This window comes from Peromyscus californicus, unplaced genomic scaffold (genome assembly GCF_007827085.1).
Source record: "Peromyscus californicus insignis strain IS unplaced genomic scaffold, ASM782708v3 Scaffold_15__1_contigs__length_86483966, whole genome shotgun sequence".
Taxonomy (NCBI): Eukaryota; Metazoa; Chordata; class Mammalia; order Rodentia; family Cricetidae; genus Peromyscus; species Peromyscus californicus.
Window position 1 is genome coordinate 29,327,545 of NW_026294447.1, and position 21,576 is coordinate 29,349,120.

Consider the following 21,576-nt stretch of genomic DNA (forward strand, 5'->3'; position numbering starts at 1 on the left):
TAAACAAAGGTCATGAATTTGAGATGGATAAAGGAGACAAGGGAGAATTTTGAGGTGAGGGTGAGGTGAGAGATATAGAGATGCAGTACTCATCTATTTATCATGTTCCCAAAACAAAATTAAATTAATATTAAAGTCTGTAAGTGCTTGTATTTTAAATATAATAAATAAAAAATTTGTCTGTATGAGGAAGAAATGAAAGTAACACCTTTAGTAATTTATGAAAATCTTCAGGATTTAGGTCTGAGGATACTTTTTAAATTCAGAGCTGTATACGAGAATTCAAAAGTGAGTAAAATAAATAAATTGTAGCCGTCTTTCCTCCAAATTAGGCAGAGTACACAACAAAGTAAATCTAGCCACATTCAGGCAAAGAAGTGAGTCAGTCAAACATCATATAAACATGAACAACAGTAAAATACTACTACTGTATGAGATTACCATAGAAAGATAGTTTGAAAAAACTTGCTGTATTTATTTCGATCTTGATGGCACAAAGGATTGAGTAAGAGAACAACAAAAGCCGTTTATTCAGCAGAAAAGACACATGATTTTTTTCCCATTAGAAAGTGTTTCCTAACCTTAAAATAAGTAAAAATGTAATGGACAGTGGCCTGAGAGACAGCTCAATGGATATGAACACTGGACATTTTTTTCAGAGGATCCAGATTTGTAGCATAAATCTTAAAAGATCTTATTAACAAAAACACTCAGAGCCAGGTATTGGGGAGAACGCTGAAAGATCAGAGAAACAGAGCAACCTCACCTTGCCAATTCCTCAGCTGATCTTGTTTCCTCAAACTGGAAGCCTCTGAGTCCTTCCCTGAATGGATCTCAGCTGAACTGCTGCTAGAAGCCTAAAAGTTTAACAACACTCTAGTTCCTGGTCCTCACACCTTATATAACTTTATGCTTCCTGCCATCACTTCCTGGGATTAAAGGTGTGTGTCACCATGCCTGGCTGTTTTCTGTGGCTTTGAACTCATAGAGATACAGACGGATCTCTGCCTCTGGAATGCTAGGATTAAAGGCGAGTGCTACCACTGCCTAAACCTGTGTTTAATATAGTGTCTATTCTGTCTTTGACCCCCAGATGAGTTTATTGGGGTGCACAAAGTATCAGCCACACAGATTCAATTCTCAGCACTCATATGCTGGCTAACAACCTCCATAGCTCCAGTTCCAAGCAATCTAATTCATATTCCTGGCCGCCTCTGAGCAGTGTGCACATGTGGTACACAGAAATACATGTATACAATATACTCAGATGTATAAAATGAAAACAACTAAGTCTTTTTTTAAGAGAACACATAGGGAGAGTTTTATCTTACACTTACAAATTTAGGGTGGAAAAGTCTTTTTAAAAAGTTTCTAGAACATTAAATTTCTTAAAACAATGATTATAAACAAAAGTTGGCTAAAGTGCTGATCTCTTCCAAACAACAAATTATACTTGAAATCCACATATCAACATCTTTGAAAAAATAATATCTAATCTAGAATGTAACAACTAGATAAAAGTTCATTCAAATATAAAAGGCAGAAATCATTAGATGGCTTATGTACTGACATGCAAAGTTTGTGATGGGTCGTAAGTAATTGAGACATTTTTTCTAGGCCACTTAGTAACAGCAGTAAGCTGACAAAAGAAGTAGGAAAAGAAAGATGAGTACATAAGGCAAAATAAGGACTAAAATGTTAGAAGGGACTAAAAAGGTTAAAAGCTACAGTCCCACTCATTAGTGTATAGTTTTCCTTTTACTGCGTAAAACATAAAAAATCCATGAAGCAATTCTGAACCTCTGTGACATCTGAACAAATTCTGCCCCACTTGTCAGCTTCAGGCTTCGTGTCTTTTGTGGGTGGGAAAAGGAGTGCAGACAAGAAGGAACGAGTTCTTGGAGGACAGAGGACATTTGCAACAAGAGATGGGATCAGGACATTGGAGTATAGGAGGTCCTGCGTGGCCCAGACATAGAAGAGAAAGGCAAACACGGGAAACAGCAAACAGCTGAGACACAGGACAGGGAAAGATTTCAGGTTTCTCCCTAGTATTCAGTTAGCCTCGGGGTAAAGTCTGTGGGTTATGGTAGAAAAATTGCAGCACCCAGACTTTCCCGTACCAAGGAATATGAAATGACAAGGGATGAAGAGAGAAAAAAATCTGAAGTAGCTACATAAGATGCTCAGCATGACCCAAATTCTAACTACATTATCATGAATCTTCATACCAATGCCTACTCACTGTATTACGTGTGTTTCCTCAAGCTTGCAAACATGTGACCAAAAGGTTCAGAAGCAGAGGGAAAAAGGACTTATTTACATTAAAAGCACACACATTTAATATAACATTATTTGCTTTCAATAGCACTGTGACATTTAGTATTCATTAACTGCACGAAATAGAGTCACCTAGAAAGAAGACAAGCTCAATTAAGGAACTGTGCCCATTATATTAGACTGCAGGCAAGTCTGGGGAGTACTGGTCATTTATGTGGGTGAGACTAGCCCCCAGAGGGTGTGAGTAGGTGGCTTGGCTTCTTTAAGAAGGCAAGCTGGGACCCCAGAAGCCCACAAAGATACCTCCACTGCAGACTACTGGCAATGGTCGAGAGAGTGCCTGAGCTGACCTGCTCTGGTGATCAGATGGCGGAACACCCTAACTGTCATGATAGAACTCTCGAGTGTCTGATGGAAGCAGATGCAGAGATCCATGGCCGACCCCAGGTGGAGCTCAGGGAGTCCAATCGGCGAGAGAGAGGAGGGATTGTATAAGAGAGAGATATTGAGACCATGATTGGAAAAAGCACAGGGACAAATAGTGAAACTAGTGGAAATGCGTGAACTGTGAACCAATGGCTGAGGAGCCCCCATGGAACTGGATCAGGCCCTCTGGATAAGTGAGACAGTTGATTAGCTTGAACTGTTTGGGAGGCCCCCAGGCAGTGGAGCTGAAGCCTGTCCTTGGTGCATGGGCTGGCTTTTTGGAGCCTGGGGCCTATGCTGGGACACTTTGCTCAGTCTTGGTGTAGTGAGGAGGGGACTGGACCTGCCTGGGCTGAGTCTACCAGGCTGGGCTGACTCCCCAGGGGAGACCTTGCCTTGGAGGAGGTGGGAATTGGGGGTGGATTGTGGGGGGAGGGCTGGGGGGTGGGAGAAGGGAGGACAGGGGAATCCGTGGCTGATATGTGAAACTATGTTAATTATAAAATAAAAATATTAAAAAAAAAGAAGGCAAGCTGAGCAAGGCATGGAGATCAAGTCAGTAAGCAGCATTCCTTCAGGATCTCTGCTTCAGTTTCTGCCTCTCAGTTTCTGTTTTGAGTTCCTGCTTTGGCTTTTCTTGGTGACAGACTGTACCATGTAAACCAAATTGACTCTTTCCTTAATGGTCATGGTACTTATCACAACAAGAGAAGGCAAGTCCAATGACCAGCCAAAAATTACAAGTCCTAATTAAAAATTAGGAAAAAAGATGAAGAGGCAGCTGCAACAAAAACTTATTAATGTCATTCAAATTGGAATAGACGTATATATTTAAAATAAGAACTATATAATTTTGGTCTAGTGGAAAAAAATAAATGCCATAAGGAATTAAAGAACAATGATTATGGTAAATGTGGGATTTTTAAAGAAATCATCCAATGAAATACTAGAAATCAATAATATATAAAAGAAACAGTATTTCAATGCCATCAGCAAAGCAGTAATAACATAACTAGAGTATAGATAAGCAGAAAATGTCTCAGCTGAATGTCAAAGTAAAATAGGAAAAAATGGTATCAGAAAGATATAGACATTGCAAGCCAAAAATGTTATTTCAGGGTGAATCCAAGATCAAAGCTGAAATATGAAGCTAATACTTCTACAAGAAAATGCATAGGAAAATAATTATAAATATGCATTTTAGATACAATGACCAATGCATTTGACAACTAATGAAGTTTTCATAAATCACTCTTTAATAATATCGCAGCTCTGAAAAGAGTCTAGAAATTGCATCACAAACTAAGAGAAATATTAGAAAATTAAAATATCAAAAAAATAAATGTGTTGGGAATATACAGAGCATTCAAAGATTTAAACTGTAATAGCCTGAATTAAAACAGAAAAGAGAGATCTGAACATACATAAAGCAGTGAAAGTGCATAGAATCCATGAAGCAGATGAGCACATGTCCAATGATGATTGTCATCAGAGAGACACTTATTTAGACAAGATATTACTATACATATTTTAGAATAGCTTAAGAACATTAATCTAAAATATTGTTTATTTTAGAGTGTCCCTCTGTATACCACTCTTCTATCCCTAAACAAGAGTTTTCAAATAATGCTTCCTTTGTGTTCTGAATCTCAACCCAAGCACATATCCACTGTGTAAGGATCAACATCTCTGTGGAATTGCTGTTATTTGTCTTTCTAAGCAGAACTATGAGATTGACTATTGTATGGGGAGATTTTCTCTACAAAAGTGTGTTAGTTTCCCCTGTGAAGTATATTGGTATTGCTGATGTCCACTACTGTGTTTTTCCAGATTATTGTGCTGAATTATTTATAAACCAGGCTACAGCTTACCTTCAATTTGGTAGCTATGAAGAAATTCTCTGGGGAACTTAAGTACTGATAGAGGATAGAGAGAGGGGTGCTACTGTAAAGAACTACAAGTCACAGGAACCTGCAGACTGTCAAGTACAACTTGTGTGCACCTGTTTATACTAATTCCTAATAAGGACTGAAGAGTGTAGATGGCCAACACAAATGGAACCCAGCGGGATTTTTGTTTTTGTATCATATTGCTTTGTTTGGTCAGTTTTTACTTTACTATTCTTTTGCTTGTATATTATGGTTTCAGATTCTGTTTTTATGGATTTGTGTAGATGTGGGTAGGTGTTTCTTGTGATTTTTTCTTTGCTTTTATTTGTTTGATTGTTTTGCTTTTCCTGGTGGGTTTCTCTTGGATTCTTGGTTTTCTAAAGAAACAGGTGCTGAGTTGGAAGGTGAGGAGGTGGGGAGGATGGAGGAGATGAGGGAAGAGAAACTGACCAGAATATGTTGTATGAAAAAACATTTTCATTTAAAAAGGAGATAAGTGTATTATAAACGGATTGAACAGTGTTATTTCAATTGTAATGCTGTAACTTGTTGAGTCCTACAATATCAAGTTTATGATGGAAATATTAAAATTGCCCATAAATTATTGGCCAAAAAGGGCTTGGTCTTCTAAGAAGTCCACAGTCATTAAATGATGTGTTCATTGGGCAATAATTATCTGAAAGGGACAAAGTAAATTTGCTCTCAAATTACAAAAGTCTGAACTATGGTTCATCTATGAGGCCCTGCCCTAGTTCCTGTCTCAAACTTAATGTGCAATTTAATATAAAACTATATACTCTTTTACATATGAACAAATGGCAGAGGACCTGCATAGCAGCTTTGTGTCAATACAGAACTGATTATCTGCGCCGAAATCAAAGCTGACATATGAGTAGCTTTGTGGTGATATTGTGTTCCCTAAAATATTGTGTACCCTAATAAACTTATCTGGGGTCAGAGAACAGAACAGCCACTAGATATAGAGGCCAGAAAATGGTGTCACACACGCCTTTAATCCTATCACTTGGGAGGCAGAGATCCATCTGGATCTCTGTGAGTTTAAAGTCACACTTGAAACAGCCAGGCATGGTGACTCATGCCTTTAATCCCAGGAAGTGATGGCAGGAAGGTAAATAAGGCGTGAAAACTAGGAACTAGGTTGGTTAAGCTTTTAGGCTTTGAGCAGCACAGTTCAGCTGAGAGCCATTTGGATGAGGACTCAGAAGCTTCCAGTCTGAGGAAACAGGATCAGCTGAGGAACTGGCAAGGTGAGGTGCCTGTGGCTTGTTCTGCTTCTCTGATCTTCCAGCATTCACCCCAATAACTGGCTCCAGGTTTGTTTTTATTAATAATACCATTTAAGTTTTGTGCTACATAGCTTTACTGAATAGGAGATGATTAGGAATATATTATATATACATTTATTTTTATTTTTTTATAGATTCAGTTCATTTATTAAATATTGAGTACAGCAGATGGTTCTCTTTGCTGTAGCCAAGCAGAGTACTTGTTCTATTTTTAAGTGTTACTCATTTATTCTCTCATACAATATATCCTAACCATAGCCTCCCATCACTCCCGTTCTTCCAGTGCTCCCACACTTCACCTCTCTCCAGGTCCACGGCTCATCTGTTTCCCTTCAGAAAAGAGCAAGCCTTTCTGTGATATTAACCAAACTCAGCATAACAAGACTAGGCATATATGCTCATATTAAGGCTGGAGGAGGCAACCCAGTAGGAGAAGATAGGTCCCATGAGCAGGCAAAAGAGACAGAGACATCCCACTCCCACTGTTAGGAGTCCAACAGCGATCCCAAGCTAAAGAACTGCAACATATATGCAAAAGACCTGGGGGAGACCCATATAGGATCTCCGATTGCCACTTCCTTCTCTGCGAACTCCTATGGACTCTGCTTACTTATTCATTCTGTGGGCTGTGTTCTCCTGGTTTCCTTGATCTCTTTGGCTCCCATGATCCTTTCTCTCACTCTTCTGTGGAGTTTCCAGAGCTCTGTCTAAGGTTTGGTTGTGGGCCTCTGTTTCTGCTCCCATTAGGTGCTGGAGGAAACCTTTCTGACGATGGTTTTGGCTAGGCACCGATCCTGTGGATTATGGGAGAATATCACTAGGAATCATTTAAGTGAATTTTTTTTTTTTGTCATTCATGTTTGGCTCTACCCTAGGTCTCTGAGCCATCCTGCTTCTGGATCTTAGGTCAGTGTCAGGGCTGAGCTCTTTCTTGCGGTGTGGGCCTCAGGTTAGACCAGTCATTAGTTGGGCAGTTCCACAAACTCTAAGCTATCATTGTTCCAGTACGTTTTGAAGGCAGGGCAGGTTGGGGGTCACAGATTTTGTGGCTGGGCTGGTATCCCAGTCTCATCACTAGCAGTCTTGCTAGGTTGCTGAATATGGTTGGTTTAGGCTCCATATTCTCCATTACTTAGAGTCCTTACTAGGGCCATCCTCAGAGGTTCCAGGATGTTTCCACTGCACTAAGTTTCCGTATCACTTCCTAAATGCCCACCTATTTCAGTCATTTCTCCCCATACTCTCCCTCTATGCCTCCCTTCACCACCTCATCCCCCCTATTCCCATCTCCACCAGCCCCTAGTCCACCCACAAAATGTGTTCTATTTCCACTTCCCAGAGAGATCCATGTGTCTCACCACCCACCCACCACCCCCCGGCCCAATCCCAACCTCTCCTTTTTTTCTAACTTCTCTGGATCTGTGTTGGAAGATATTGCTGGCTGGTCAGAGGTCGCAGCCTCTCCATGGCCTGGCAGCTTATCTCAATAAGCTCTACAAAATGGAGCTCCTTTCCTCCAGCTAAGCTTCCTGCTCTTTAACTGCCTTTATCTGGAGACTGTCCCTGGCCCTGGAGGATTGACCTTATCTAAAAGCTGTCTCTAAACCAGATTCCTGAGTCATCTTTAACTTGGCACTTGACACAGATCCCTGCTGAGAAGACTTGTGCTAGGAGCTCTGCTCTCCTACCCTACTGCTTCATACTAAGCCTTGTGATAGGACTGTACCACTTAATGCAAATTACAGTTTGCCCCCAGGCTCTCTAATCCTATATATTCCTTTACTCTGGAATAAAATTGAGCTGATTCACCAAATGTGTCTCCATTCATGCTCATGTGTAGCCATAGCTTCCTGTTGCTCCATCTGCTTCTTCCCCTCTTGATCTGGTTGCCAACAGGCTGAGGCAGAAAAAGAACCCACACATATCTGTGGATTGTAATGTGATTATCCTTTACTTTACAGCTAATATCATGTTTGTCTTTCTGAGTCTGGGTTACCTTGCTCAGGGTGATTTTTTTTCTAGTTCCATCCATTTGGTTGCAAATTTCATGATGCCATTTATTTTCTAACAACTGAGTAATATTCCAGTGTGTAGATGTACCACATGTGCTTTTTCCATTCTTTAATTGAAGGATATTCAGGTTGTGTTCAGTTTCTGGATAATATGAATAAAGTCACTATGAGCATAGTTGAGTAAGTGTCCTTGTGCTGGGAGGGAGCATCCTTTGGATATATGTTCAAGATATATATAGCTGAATCTTGACTTAGAGAGATTCTCAATTTTCTGAGGAACCACCATATTTATTTACACAGTGTCTGTACAAGTTTGCAGTCTCACCACCAATGAGGAGAGTTCCCCTTGCTCCACATTCTCACCAGCATTAGCTATCAATTGTGTGATTGAACTTAGCCATTCTGACAGGTGTAAGATGGAATCTCAGTCTTTTGATTTGTGTTTCCCTGATGACTACAAATTTTTAACATTTCTTTAAGTGTGTTTTGGCCAATTGAGATTCTTCTGTTGAGAATTCTCTGTTTAGATCTGTATCCTATTTTTTAATTGGATTATTTGGTTTGTTGATGTTTAGTTTCTTGAGCTTTGTATATATTTTGTATATTAGCCCTCTGTTAGATGTGGAGTTGGTAAAAATCTTTTCCCATTCTGTAGGCTGCCTTTTTCTCCTATTGACAGTCTCTTTTGCTTTTCAGAACCTTTTCAGTTTCATAAGTCCTATTTATTAATTGTTCATCTTAGTGCCTGTGCTATTGTTGTTCTGTTTGGGAAATTGTCTCCTGTGTCAATGTATTCAGGGCTATTCCCCACTTTCTGTTTACCAGGTTCAGTGTATCTGGCTTTATGATGATGTCTTTGATACATTTGTACTAGAATTTTATGCAGGTCTATAGATATTGATCTATTTGCATTCTTTTACACACAGATATCCAATTAGACCAATTTTGAACCTATTTTTAAGATGCTTTATTTTTTCCATTGTGTATTTCTTCTTTTCAAAATTCAGGTGTCATAGGTGTGTGGATTTATGTCTGTGTCTTCCATTCAATTCCATTGATTCAACTTGCCTGTTTTTATGCCAACACCATGCAGGTTTTATTATACTAGTGCTTTTTATTATACTATTTATTATACTATTGCTCTGTAGTATAGCTTAAAGGCAGGGATGGTGATACCTCTAGAAGTTATTATTTTGTTCAGGATTGTTTTAGCTCTCCTGGTTTTTTTTTTGTTGTTGTTTGTTTTTCCATTTGAAACTGAGAGTTATCCTTTCAAGGTCTGTAAAGAATTGTGTTGGAATATTTGTGGGGACTGTGCTGAATCTGTAGATTGATTTATGTAGGATAGCCATTTTTACTATGCTAATTCTACTTATCCATGAGCATGGGCAATCTCTCCATCTTTTGATATCTTCTTCCGTTTCTTTCTTCAAAGACTTGAAGTTTTTGTCACACAAGTCTTTCACTTTCTTGATTAGGGTGACCCAAAGATATTTTATATTGTTTGTGGCTATTGTGAAGGCTGTTGCCTCTCTGATTTCTTTCTCAGTCCTTTTGTCATTTGTATGTAATAGAGCCACTAAATTGTGTAGTCAATCTTTTATCCAGTCATATTGCTCAAGGTGTTTATCAGCTGTAGGAGTTCCCTGGTAGAATTTTTGCAGTTGCTTATGTACTTTCATATCATCTACAAATAATGATACTTTGACATTTTCCTTTCCAATTTCTATGCTCTTGAACTTCAGTTATCTTATTGTTCTAGCTAGAACTTCAAGTACTATATTGAGTAGATATGGAGAGAGGACAGCTTTGTCCTGTACCTCTTTTTAGTGGGATTTCTTTGAGTTTCTTTCCATTTAATTGAGGTTGGCAATAGGCTTTCTCTAAATTTATCTTTTATTATGATTAGGTATGTCCCTTGTATCCCTATTCTCTCCAAGAATTCTTTCTATCATGAAGGGGTGTTTGATTTTGTCAAAGATATTTTCAGCATGTAATGAGATGATCATGTGTTTTTTTTTCTTTCAGTTTGTTTATATGGTGAATCACATTGGTTGATTTTTATATGTTGAATCATCCTTGTATTTCTGAGATAAGCCTACTTGGTCATGGTGAATATTCTTTTTGATGTGTTCTTGGATATGGTTAGCAAGCATTTTGTTGAGTATTTTTGCACCTATGTTCATAAGGTAAATAGTCTTTAATTCTCTTTCTTTGTTGAATCTTCTGTAGTTTGACTATTAGGGTAGCTGTGGTCTTAGGAATGAATTTGACAATGGACTTTCTGTTTCTTTTTGTGGAATATTTTGAGGAGCATTGGCATTAACTCTTCCTTGAAGGACTGTTTGAATTCTGTGTTAAAATTGCCTGGCCCTGGGCTGTTATATGTTAGAAGACTTTTATTTTTAATTTATTTATATATTCTTCTGTCATATATTACATCCTAACCACAGTTGCCCTTCCCTCCTCTCCTCCTAGTCCCTCTTGCCCACCTTCTCTCTCTTTCATACCAACTCCTCCTCCTTTTTTTCTTTCAGCAAAGTGCAGGCCTCCCAGGGATATCAACTAAACACGACATAAACAGTTACAATAAAGCTATGTACATATCCTCATAGTAAGCCTGGATAAGGCAACTCAGTAGGAAGAAAAGAGTCCCATAAGCAGCTGAAAGAGTCAAAGATAGTCTGTACTCCCACTGTTAGGAGTCCCATGTGGTGTGACTTCTAATTGATTTTAATAACAGAAACCCAGAGTCAAATATCAGGGTAAAGCTTGAAGATCAGTGAAGCAGGGCAACCAGACACTAGAAAATCTTCTTACCTTTAGGAATCTTCAGATTGAAAGGGGGCAAGCTCCTGTCTCCAACCTGCCTTATCATTTGTTCTCTCTGCTCAGCCATATCACTTCCTGTTTTCCTCCTCCTAAGTGCTGGGATTGAAGGTGTATGCCTCCCAAGTACTGGTGTCTGACTCTGGGTTTTTATTATTAAGAACAATTAGAATTTACATTACATCTGGCACCCCAAGTTGGGTGCCATTTGTAGCCAGAGGTTTTCCTGTCCTGCATGATCCCACAGCTGGTTCCAAATAATCACTCAGAGACTTGTATTAATTACAGAATGTTTGGCCAATGGCTCAGGCTTATTATTAACTAGCTCTTACAACTTAAATTAACCCATTTCTATTAGTGTTTTGGCTCTGAACTACTTTCTCTCTCCTTTTGTTGATTATGCAAGATACTCATAACCACAGTTAAGGACAGGACAAAAACTGACTCAGAACTCATAATATAAGTATTTATTTGAGTTGTTTATTAGGGGCTTTCAGGATTAAGAACATTTTTCTTCCGTTCAACATACTAATTTATGGGAATAGTTATTCACTTTAACTCTTACTGAGGTGACTTTATAATAGTTGACTATAAGAAGAAAAGCAAGTTTCACATGTGCTGTTCCCAATTTACAAGGAGGTAAATCATTTGTTGCCAATAGTAATCTATGTCTCTGACTCCAGAAAAGTGCATATATATTTGGCTATATTTGCTGCTATCTGAAGGAATCTATTAATTTCAAATGTGTGGCATATGTGAGTAAAGTAAGAAAAATAACTAATGCAGTGCCACAACACTGTATGGGTTGTAGTCATGATGTTGTCAAGTCTTGAGCAGAACGGAAGACATTAGCATTGATCATCAGTGTCTTGCGACTTCTTTCATCAAGTTAAATCATAGTCACATCTGGAGTCTTTAATTGTGCCTCACAATTAGTTCAGAATATTATAAGTGCCAATTAAAGGAGTCGGAAAAGGCAACCTGAAGGTAAGCAAATCCATGAAATAACATATTTCCCTTTAACTACCACCTGCATACAAAAATAGTTATTGAATTATACTTTCCTTTCCAATCTCTTGTACTTTGATATAGTGATGCACTCTGGAAAATAAAAAATAGACATATACTCTCTCCTCCTTTTATTCATTGCTTCTGTCTCATATGCTTTCAAACTTTTCATTAAACTTGAAATCTTTATCCATGTTACTTTTTCTTTTTGGTTCTTATAGACAGGTTTTTTTTTTCTGTGTATCCCTTTGTATCCTAGAACTTGCTCTGTACATCAGGCTGGTCTTGAACTCAGAGACTGCACTTTTTAAATCCATGTTTTTTTTTCTTATTCAGAATTAAGTTGGCAATTGACTTGCTGGTATATATTTGTGTAGTCTCTAAGAAATCATTTATCTCATAAATTATCATTAAGAAAGCTATGAAGGAAACAATCTCTGTGCCCAGTAAAGCACAGTATGGTTTAGCAAGGCTGAGTATGCATGAAAAATACAGGGTGTCAGGACAAGTAGCATAATTTAAGTCCCCACCATAGATGTTTTAATTCCACGATTGAAGAGAAGCAGCAGAAACTTGAGTTCTATTAAATGGGTGAATCTGATTTCAATGGTTTAATGTTAGAGATTGATCTATCTGTGCAGAATCTCAGGTTATGAGAGTTCAAACCTATCACACAGCCTTTGCATGTTCAGGACTATTTGTTTGTTTGTTTATTTGTCTTTTTTTCCAGAAGACATCTGATGCTGGGACCATAAGACTCCTTGAGTTCTCCTGGGTTGCATTCTTTGGTCTGGAAGTCTTGTCTGTTGCATGAAACTCAGAGACAGAAATATCCATCAATCTAGCACCTTTCACTGGCCTCCTAATCTGTCTTGAACTTCTTTCATCTGTATAGGATACTGGTGATGTCAAGCTTGCCCAATGCACAAAGGCAAGAGAATACCCTTTTCTACAAGGGGCTGATGTATTCAGGTTAAAGGTTAAAGTATACTGGAAGCAGAAGGAGAAAATCACCTTTTATTCTTATCCACCAACCACCCTTTTTGTATATGGCACTGCTTCATTTGTGTGCTTAGCAGTAATCAAATTACTCAAATCAGTATATTAGATTTAACTAAATTACAGACTTCTCAAACCTTACCTAATGTACTTTAGGTTTTGTGAAGTAGAATTTTGTTTAGTAAAGCAAGAAATATTTGTCTTAGGTTGGTATCTATCTGAATGTAATCAGTATTCCTAGAACATGGGTTTTACAATGGGAGTCTTCAGACTGTTTTACTATCCATACTTATCATTCATTTACTTATCCAAGACTTGGTGACCAGAGGAACCAGTAACCACACAGGAAGTTTCCTATGTGGTTAGATAGGTTAGATAATATAGATATAGATCAGAATGCTTCCAAATGTCTTCTGTGTATCTTCAATGCAAAAACCAGCATTTTGCAAATATAGTAAAATTTTGTTAATATTCTGGGAGTGTAGAGGATATTATATTCTGTGTAATAGTTTTGCTTCCATTATATTAATGACATGAAAGCCAGCCTTTGTTAGATATACTATGAGACTTTCAAAGAAGATGTTGAATATTGTACATAAAGAGTTCTTAGTTCCAATAAAACTTAGTTTATTTATTATTTTATAAACACTTTATTATAAAAATCTTGGAAATAAATCAAAATATCATACACCAAAATTAACCATAACCAAAGTGTATGCAACTCAGTACAGTTAGAATAGGCATTCTGGGAGGAAGCAACAGAGCTTTCCCATTAATCTTTACACTTTCAGTATTGGAAATATTTTATTCACTTATTTACCTGCAAAACAAGCAAGCAAACAAAAATCCATGGCAGAATTAGGACTACAAGAGCAATTAGATTTATATTCTATTCCATAACTCATGTCTCCAACTTGCATGCAATAACAAGTGTAGGGGAAACCTTATTGAGTCAAACTTATTTTTGAATATATAAAATATCAATGTATTTCCAAAAGTCAAAACTATGCAAAATGTAATCTAACCATAATCTTTCTTATTTTTAACTCTTTTACTCTGGTTTTTCTCAGCCCTATCTTTTCAAACACAATAAGTTCTGTTTCTCATTTATGTTTCCTGTATCTCTCTTTGGAAATGAAGTAAATGATATTTTTTTTTTTGTTTTGGTTTTTCGAGACAGGGTTTCTCTGTGTAGCTTTGCGCCTCTCCTGGAACTCACTTGGTAGCCCAGACTGGCCTCGAACTCACAGAGATCCGCCTGGCTCTGCCTCCCGAGTGCTGGGATTAAAGGCGTGCGCCACCACCGCCCGGCTGTAAATGATATTTTTTATTCTCCTTCCTTTTAAACACCTTTGTCTCTCTGTCACTGTCTCTGTCTCTCTCACTCTCAAGCACAGACTACAATTGCTCTTTCCCATACATTCATAAATCTTAGAAATCTACTTTTCATGGGAATTTTGTTATTTTTCTCACATACACTTTTGAATCGTACTATTGAACTACAGGGTTTTCAATCTTTATTATGGGTACTTGAACTGTTTTAAATATTTTTACATTACATATCAATTATAATACACAACTTTGTACATATGTCTCATTGTATAGTTGAACTGTGTTTTCTAGAAGTGCACATGGCAGTACATATCTGTAATATTGCAACTGGGAGGTAGAGGATCATGAGTTTGTGGGCAGCCTGGGTTACATAATTAGACCCTACCAGATAAAGAAGAGAGAAAAAAAATTGAAAGTTTACTTTATTAAAAATGTTGAATATCCATGCTATTTGTTTCATACTGCACTGACTATGATGAACATAATTGTTGTGTGTATGCTTTTTCATCTTCATAAAGTTAAAAACTCATTCAGTTGAAGCATACTAATTTGGAAACTTGTAAGAGTGATGTCACTAGCTATTGAGGTCCATGACGCAGTTACAGAAGATAGCAATTCATAATTCAGGTGTTTACCTACCAAATGATTCTCTGATGGAGGAACCCCATCAGACAAGGCCTTTAAGGTCACTGACTCTGAAAACTGTTGCTCCAGTCTGTAATTTCATCTGTGCAGAAATAACTTGGTATCTCCTCAACACATGCACTAATTTTATATGACATCTATATGTAATCTCTTGCTTGCATTTCAATCTTATGGGCACATATATTTGTGGATGATCAGGAAGATGACTTCTCATTAAGCTGTATAATTTTAATGAATAGAAATATACTAAAATATGCTTTGTAACCAGATCTATTGTTCCATGTGGACTGTAAGACACTTAGAAGTCTGTTCTCTATTACTAGCCTTCCTGACCAGCCAATTTGGCCAATGGAAGTGTCATTGTGGATAGATCACAAGCGGGACTTTCACAGATTTTACTCTTGGGCCAAATTGCAAGTGTCTGGCCTTGTTGAATCAAAGACTTTCATCGATTAATAGCAACCTGTATTGCCCTAAGCTTTCCGGGCTGGCTCTTCCAATATCGAGACCAGCAGCACCTCCCTGCTCTGATTTAAAAAGCAATTAACACTTCTACACCAGTTTTTTATGCAAGATTTAAGGTCAGTTTACTGTTTGCCTTCAGTCCGGATTTTATGTGAATAACAGGCAATTAACAAGCTAACTAATCTAACCTGGTCCGGAAGGGATTCAGCCTCAGGCTCCGCAGCTGGCCAGAACTATAGGATGGGTCTCTCAGCCTTGAACAAAAACTGTTACTAGGTCTCCTTCCTATATTCTGAGAGTACTGTAGGGCAGAAAATGTATTTTTAGATCTGAGATGTCCCTTTTTTATGGTATCCAGCTTTTGGTGAAAATGCCGATGTGGATGTGAATCAGCTCTGTTTGCTTCTTCTTTGTTGACTCGGTTTGCCATGGTCACTCAACTGAAACTGCTTTCTGAGGAAGCTGCATTTTCCAAGCTGAGAGAAAGCAGCATTTCTTGCATTATGTCTTTTTGCGTTTTACTGATCCCAAAATATTAGTCTACATTATTAGTTACACTTAAGAAATGTAAAATAGCACACATATTCTTTGTCTCTTCCTTAGATCTCTCAATGGCTTAGTTTCTTCCCTTTGTAACCTTTGTAGCTGCCCCTTTAATAGGCCGAAGAATAAAGAGAGTTTGCCCATACCTACAGTGTGTGAAGTTATTATAGAAATCTTTCTATGCACTCTCCTGAGAAGCATTTATCTGAGTAACACTGGGTAGCGGCACTGAAGGCTGGCCCCCCAGGCTGCTTAAGGAACTATCTCTATTAAACGATCCCCATAGCATCGATCTTTGCAGAGAGCTCTCCTTCATATATAAGTTTACTTAAGTATTCATTGTATACTACTCCTCTGCTTAGGGAGGGCTGATGATTGTAACATCACCTGACTAAAATGGGGAATTGTTTGTTCAACTGATATATGTGACAGTCAAGTGGAATACAATATGGAAACAGAATTATATATGTTTTAACTTCAAATAGAGCAAGCACTCATACAAATACAAATACTAGGTCTAAAATGGAACAATCTCATTGCTTGTATCTTTCCTCTGTGTCTATTTTATTTCACAATTTCATAAGGTCTCTACAGTGCTGAATTCCATGGAAATTAATTCTCGTAGTTTCATCATCTGTAAATGTGCCCTAAACTCTACTTTAAAAAAGTCAGACATACAGAGAAGTTCCAAGTACAGTTAGTGAGCACCTCTAAATGAATTGTTTACAATTTAGAGTACCTCTAAATGATTGGTACAGTTTGGCTGATTGTTTTCTTTAGAGTACAGTGTTTCACTTTTGACTATTTCATATATGATATTTTCTATTTTGCAGCCCCTATTTCCTCTCTACTGCTATTGATAATCCTATGGGGATAATTATATGTGATACTTGGCACATGAATCTGACTTTCTAGTCGGTAATTATTTGACCTCTTAAGTTATTAATGGATATTACAATTCTCTAAAATAAATTTAGAAGTTGTTACATTGTCTTTATAAAATGAAGTCAACATTTGTGAAAATATATGCTGAGAATATGAGTTTTACCTTCTTGGAAATTATCATGCTAAAAAATGTGTTTTATTTGTGATGCATCTTTGAGAAAAACTTGTATTTTGTATGGTCTACAGATTCTTTTGGTCTGTGGGTAAGAAAGGTTGTCTAGACAGGAGTAGAGATTAACTTAGATCATTCTATTTCTGAAGGTATGCTGGAGTATCAGAGCAGAGAAGAACTTTCATTAAAGCATCCAAATCAAAGTAGAAAGATATGTCCATATTGAAAATCTTATTAATTTGCTTCAGACAACTAGAAAAATGGCTCACCATTCTGCTACGATCCAGGTGTCCAACATATGGTCTTAAATCAATCAGTAGCTTATCTGAAAACATTAGTATAGCACTTCTGAAACTGTAAGCAAATGCAAAATACTACCCAATTTGTTAACCTACATGCATATGTATATCAGAAAGTTTCCTAACACTACCTGCTACTGCTTATTGCTCCCAGATTTTGGGCTTAATTTGCATGAATTAAATTAAGTATTAATTGAATTTTTATTTGCAATTAACTCATGATATAATTAAAATCCTTCCCCATTTTCTTCTGCTAATGAGCTATAGCAGTATAAAAGGCTTTTAAGGTTTACTGAGAAAAATGCATTTGAATATATTGGTCATGCATACATACAATATGTATGACATGATGCTCATAACATATCAAAGTCCATTGCCACATTACTATTTCAAAATTACTTGGAGTGGGAAAAGAAATAATTAGGAGTTGCTCCAAATGAGGAGCAAGCAGGGAGTCCAATACAGAAGGGGAAGGAGTGATGAGGGACAAATAACACGAAGTTTGATAAAGCCTCAAGGAATCATATAGTACATTTACCTAATTTATACATAATTTATAAACATATACAATATACATAGTATATACAAATTATAGGCATACATAACATAAAATCTTATATATAAGTTTATATATTAAAAGAATTTTTAAAATTACAGGCATACATAACATAAAATCTTATATATAAGTTTATATATTAAAAGAATTTTTAAAAATATATGTGCATATATATGGAATTTAGGCCATTTTGACTTACAGTGCACTCCTCAAGAACCACGGGATAACAAAAAAGCGATATTTGGCATGAGAAACTTCTCTTTGGATGGTTGATCATGGTATTTCAAGTGATTCCCCAAGCAATACAGATTATTAATGTAGCCCTTCATTGACTCTCAAGTGTTAAAGGTGAACCCCCTTTGCTGAAGACACCATAAAATTAGGGTGCAGGATTCGGACACTTCAAGCTGGATCTGACATGAAAGTGTCATTCCTGTGTTCTAAATTCCATGCTTACACACTCCTACCTGAAAAACCCTAACCCTTCAGGCTTACACCCCCAAAGCCCCAGGAGAATAAGGAACTAAAAAGAAAACTAGTTCCAAGGGCAACCTGACTCAGTCATTATTCAACCACCCCTGCAACAATGTAACAATGTAAAAAGATTTCTGTTAAGAGATGTGCTCAACTGTGACTGGGATAGTTGCAAGTGTTCCAGGAAGGACCATTGTGACCTTTGTGTAAACTCCACTCCCGCCCTGATACCCCCCTTGAGGTTTCGGGAAGAATGTGCATGCGGAGATAACTGTACCCACTCTGTGATCACCCTGTGATCAGGCCATAAAATTGTATGAGAACTGTAATCTTATGGCTTTTGTGGGTTTTTCCTTTAAAAATACCTATGACTGTAGTGACTGTAGTGCGATGCAACTCTTGCTCTCTGGAGCTGAGTTTGCCCGACTGTACAGCTGCATCAATAAACACCTCTTGCTATTGCATCAACTGGACCGGAGTCTGGGTTCTTGGGGCACCCACTTGAGACCCAAGATTTTGGGGTCTAACACTACCCAGATGTTACACATAAAACCACAACAATTACCAGCATGGCAAGTCCATCATAAAGATGTAAGATGTGACACTTACAGGTTGATAGCAATAAGCAGCTATCTAATTGGACTTAAGGCCCATTTAGCAGCATGGAAACTATGCCTGGTACTGGAAACTTAGGCAGATTCCTGGGACTAGTGAGGTCATACACCTTACAAAAGAATCTACTACTAGCACTTTGCTAGTTCAGAATAGTTCCCTACTCTACTGTAAATATTATTCTAATACCAACATGTAAGTGTAGCTGCCATTCCACATCAAAGAATCTTCTCCTTATAGAAAATGGAGAAAAATCACAGAAAACCACAACTTGAGACAATGCAGAAATCAGTAGATTGTGGAGACCCCATCCTTAGTGGATATTTCTACATCTAGTTTGTGTCTTAGGGAATGCCATGGAAGAGGTGGGGAGGATTGTAAGAGCCCAAATACCAGGAAGTCTGATTTGAAACATCTGTAAGTGACTGCATAACCAAGAGAAAAACAACAGCAATATCAATGAATATGTTACTATGGAAGGGGGGATATTTCGTGGAGTCCCACTAGGTAAATAATAACAGCTGGAAGGAGAATTAGCCTGTCCTGATAAAAGCCCGTTTATTTGTTATCCAATGACAGGGTCCTAAAGACCTAAGAAAGTAACCTTTAATGTGAGCTACTCTGACCAAATGCAGCCATTGAACCAATGTTTGAAGAACCAAGAAAGAAGTTTACCTTGCTGCTTAAGAGAGCATGATGGTAAACACACAGGGAAAGGAGGCTAATGCTAAGAAGAGAGTGTACAGAAGTGCTGGAGCTCAGGGTTTTCCAGGCTGTCTCCTTATGTTAAATTGCCCTGGTAAAGAATGTCACTCTACAGAGGCTGGGCTACTGACACTGAGGGAATTTTTGAGAATGCAGATCATAGCAGCAAAACAAGTACCCAAATTACTAGAAATGTTACAGAAAGAAATGAGAATGTAGGATAGATAAATACAATTGACACACGGTAAACATTAAACATATCCCACTGATTGGCACAAAAGTACAACATCTACATGAGTACATTATAGATATTTTAACTACTTTCATCCATTTATTATCAACCCTCTCCCCCAATTTTGGACCTATAGAAAGGCAGGGCATCATAATGGAGGCACATGGATGAGCATACTTTATCACGTTATGTTAACAAGGAGTACAAGGCTCAAGCTCCAATATTTTCTTCAAAAGCATATATACCAATGACCTACATTCCTTCCACTAGGGTCCACTTCCTCAAGCTACAATTACCTCATAGCAATACCATTCAGTCATGGTCCAGAGTGTAATGTGTAATGAAGGAAGTTATTTATTGACATATATGACCTGTATAGATACAAAGTATAACGGAAATTTATTTTTCAGAGCTCTGTAAACTGAAACGGAAGGTCAAGGCATAGAAAGAGTGGATATACAGTAATGGTCTGGTCTGTTTGCAAAATGGCATCATGTCGCATGCCTTACAATGGGAAATGAAAACCGTGCTCTCATATGGAAGAAAGAAATGGAAGTATATGAGAGTACATAAGTGATAAACTTACCTCTTGGTCCCTTTCAGAAGACACTAGTATCACCTGTAAGGGTGCTGCTCTTCAGGGCATATCACCTCCTAAACTTTTTATCACTCAGTACAGTTGCCTTGAAAAGTAAGTTGAAAATGAATTTTACAGAGACTCAAACATTTAAACTATGGAAGCTGATATGCTCATTCTTGGGTCTATTTCTTGTGCTTTTACTGCTGTATAGTGTCATATTAGCATTCCAATATCATAACCATCTATTCTTTTTTGTTAAAGGTTGCATTAATTCTTAGTGTTGGAATCTGATGCTGTCTTAGTTTTTCTTCTTATTTTTCTGGTAAAATCCTTGGAGAAACCAGGCTAAGGGGGAAAGAATTGTCCCAGTTCACAGTTCAAGCTACAGTTTCACAGTGGAGGGAGAAATCAAGGCACAAGAAGACTGAAGCAGCTTGTCACAGTGCATCCACCGCCAGGAAGATGAGAATAAGCAGTTCACACTGTTCCTTGCCTCTGTTCACAATGTTCAAGATCTCAACCTGAAAATGGAGCCATCCAAAGTGGCGTCTTATCCTTCCTCAGTTAACACAGTCAAGATAATCCTCCACAGGTGTGGCCAGATGCCTCTCTTCCCAATGAATCTAGAGCCTGTCAAATTGACAAACAACACTACCCATCCAGGATCTTATCTGCAGACATCTTTTGTGTAAACATGCTTTGTCTCTTCTAGATTTTTACAATTCTGAGTAAATTTCCCCCTTTTCACAAGAAAACTTCTCAGATTTAGTTGATTATGCATTTACTGACCTACTTTAAAAATACTATTTTTTTTTTGTAAATTAGATTTCTCAATTTATCAACTAAGAGAAGTACTTAAGGTATTCAGGTCTTTAGTTTTTTCTCACAATAGTTTATAATTTTCCATACAGAAACATGGTATCTACCCTATTCTTTGTTCACTGACACTAGATTCTAATTGTGTTGCATATGTTAAGATAATTTTTCAAATAGGTTTTGTACATAAATCAAAAGGAGTGTATACTTGATTTTATATTGTCATTTACTCCAACACTTTTGGTATGTTCCCTTATTAATTTCAGTTACATATGATGTTTGAATTTTCTTTTTTAACAATGACATATCATAACATTGTATTCACTTCTATACATTTAAACACTTTTTCGAGTACCTGTGAAACTTTTTAGATTCATCAAAAACTAAAAGCAAGGTGTTGGAGCTGTTTCTGTCTTGAAAGAACATATCTCTTTATTTTTCTCATTTGTTACTAGTTCTTTGTAAATTTTGCATAAAACATTTTGGTCATATTCATTTTCTCTCTCCACT